General features: G+C 39.2%; 1 non-coding gene across 1 annotated transcript; it reads right to left on the reverse strand.

Annotated features, from left to right (window-relative positions):
* Nucleotides 1-2387: 2387 nt before the first annotated feature.
* LOC114368833 lies at nt 2388-2494 on the reverse strand. Its single transcript, XR_003657431.1, has one exon. It is a non-coding gene; the product is annotated as a small nucleolar RNA R71 (small nucleolar RNA).
* Nucleotides 2495-3255: the final 761 nt, after the last annotated feature.

The raw sequence follows: 3255 nt of genomic DNA on the forward strand, positions 1-3255 counted from the left end.
CCGTCCCTTGTGACGGACGTGTGGGGTGCTAATACCTTCCCCGCGCGTAAATACAACTCCCGAACCTTTCACTTAAAAGTTCGTAGATCGTGTCTTTTCCGGTTTTTCCGACGTTTTCCTCAAATAAACGTTGGTGGCGACTCCGCGCGTATTCCTTTCGTGGAACACGCATCCCGCGAGTCACGCGTCGCCCTCCCGCCGAAGGGTAGGTTGCGACAGATCTCATCTAGATATTATTTCATTTAGATCTTATCTTATATTATCTTATCTAGATTTTATTTTATTTTTTTAATGGGCTTGGATTTAAAACAGATTTGTAAGCTTTGTGGCTGGAAAACTATATAACAGCACCAAGGTTCTAGTTTAGGCCTTCTCTCTGCTCTTTCTCCTTTTTTTCGTTTTTCGCAATTCCAGTTCTGACTTTTAGTTATATCAATAAAATTTCGTTCTCTATTGATTAATGGAAGGCTAAGTCCCCAGCGTTGTTTTCTCTTGAGGATCAAGCACAGTTCTCTTTGAGGTTCTATTATTATTGCTAAATTGTGTTCAGTTTTTCCTCTTCACTAATTACTCTAAATTTGTTGCTATTAATTCATGCATGCTTAGTGCTTGATTAATTGTCTCTGCACTTAATTTACGTTCATGCTTAATGATCGTTTATGAGTAATTGGTGTATGTGTTTCTTAATCACATAATGAATGCCTTATGTTAAATTTCACTTAGTAATTTAATTTAGGGTTGGATTAAGTGGTTAAACTGATAAGGGATAAATTCTCACAACCTAGGATAAGAGACTTGCTTGTGAATCAAGGGGAAGCAACGTATTTTAATTCTTATATTTTCTAATTCTTATATTTTCTCTGTTATGAACATTTGGTTTATCATTGCTCGTTGGGAAACGACCTAGGATCACTTCCTAATTACTACATTTTAATGTTTATTTGATTCGGGTACGACCTCGATCAAATTTGACACCATTTCCGAGGAGCAGTGTCCAAAGATTCATAATAGCTAGTAATTCGTGTTTTATGTTTAGTTGTTTTATGTTTTCGTGTGTTGTGTTAGTGTGTGTTAGTGTTGTGTTTGTGTTGCGTTAAGTGTGTTTAGAGTCTTGTTATTTTGTTTAGTGTGGTGTTCTATTTTAGTTTTTTTGTTCAGTGCTACCCCTGTTTCAGTTTTGTGTTTTGCTGTGAATAGTGATTTGCGACGGATTTAGCGACCACTTTTGTTGAACTGGAAAACAGGGTAGTAGTGGAAATCCCTTAGCGACACATTTTGGAGACCACCCTTGCTGAATTAATTGGGATTTTTTGTTTTGGTAGCTATAGTTGTTATTTTTGGCTGAATTTTTTTGTGGTCACTTCTTTTGATCCATATTTTGTGGGAAAAATAGCTGGAGCCCTTAGTTTGGTCAGATTTGAAAGCTCCAAAAAAGTAGCAAATTTGATTTTTGTCAAAACTTCAAATGGCCATAACTTTTGCTCCGGTTATCAGAATCGCAATTATTATATATGTATTTGGGGTAGAAAAAATTTTCCCATGTTGTGGCATCCTGCCATAGGCTGGCTGAGGTCTCCTTCTTCCAAAAATTGCGATTCTGTCAAAAGTTTTTTATTTTCCAAGTATTATTCTCTTATTTTTCTTAACTTATCATTTTTAGCTTCTATAGTTAGACTTTGAATTTTTGTTTGAAATTTTTTGTGCTATCTTCTCATCCTCTTATAAGGTTTCTCACAAAATTTCAAGTCATTTGGATATCATTTAATGGTAGCTGTAGTTCAAACCTACACAGTTACTTGCATAAGAAGGCAACTAGTTGTGCATGCTGAATATAGTATATGACTAGAGGCCATCCATCTGACTTACAACCCTTTGATCCTGAGATAGATAGGACATTTCATAGATTAGTTAGACATCATTTAGTACCTTTTGAGCATCCTGAGCATTATGTTATTGGTGATTTTGAGCATTAATTTTTTGAGCATTCTGATTTTGAACATTCTGAGAACATGGCACAACCTCCACCCTATGAGAGGACTCTAAGGGAAATGGCTGCACCTGATTTCACCTACGAAAGCTTATGCATCCAATACCCTGATGAGGATGTCCCATATGTTCTTAAAACTGGACTGATCCATTTGCTTCCAAAGTTTCATGGCCTTGCAGGTGAAGACCCGCACAAACATCTGAAAGAATTCCATATTGTCTGCTCCACCATGAGACCCCCAGATGTCCAGGGGGATCACATATTTTTGAAGGCCTTTCCTCATTCTTTAGAGGGAGTGGCAAAGGACTGGCTTTATTACCTTGCTCCATGGTCCATCACGAGCTGGGATGACCTCAAGAGAGTATTCTTAGAAAAAATTTCCCCTGCTTCCAGGACCCCGACCATCAGAAAGGATATTTCAGGCATTAGACAACTCAGTGGAGAGAGCTTATATGAATACTGGGAGAGATTCAAGAAACTATGTGCCAGTTGTCCTCACCACCAGATTTCTGAGAAGCTTCTCCTCCAATATTTTTATGAAGGACTCAGTAACATGGAGAGAAGCATGATAGATGCTGCCAGTGGTGGTGGAGCCCTTAGAGACATGACTCCTGCTGAAGCCAAAAATTTAATTGAGAAGATGGCTTCAAACTCCCAGCAATTTAGTGCTAGAAGTGATGCTATTGTCATTAGAGGAGTGCATGAAGTAGCCACGAATTCGTCTTCATCAGCTGAGACTAAGAAGCTTAAAGGTAAACTAGATGCCTTGGTTAACCTGGTAACTCAACTGGCCATGAATCAAAAATCTGCACCTGTCGCCAGACTCTGTGGTTTATGCTCCTCTGTCGACCACCACACAGACCTTTGCCCTTCTGTGCAACAATCTGAAGCAATTAAACAGCCTAAAGCTTATGCTGCAAACATCTACAACAGACCTCCTCAACCTCAGCAGCAAAATCAGCCACAACAGAACAATTATGACCTCTCCTGCAACAGGTACAATCCCGGGTGGAGGAATCATCCCAACCTTAGATGGTCGAATCCTTCACAACAGCAGCAACAACAACAACAACCTTATTTTCAAAATGTTGTTGGCCCAAGTAGACCATACATTCCTCCACCAATCCAGCAGCAACAACAGCAATAGCCCCAGAAACAGCAAACAGTTGAGGCTCCTCCGTAACCTTCCCTTGAAGAACTTGTGAGGAAAATGACAATACAAAACATGCAGTTTCAACAAGAGACTAGAGCCTCCATTCAGAGCTTAA

This window comes from Glycine soja, chromosome 1, assembly GCF_004193775.1.
Source record: "Glycine soja cultivar W05 chromosome 1, ASM419377v2, whole genome shotgun sequence".
Taxonomy (NCBI): Eukaryota; Viridiplantae; Streptophyta; class Magnoliopsida; order Fabales; family Fabaceae; genus Glycine; species Glycine soja.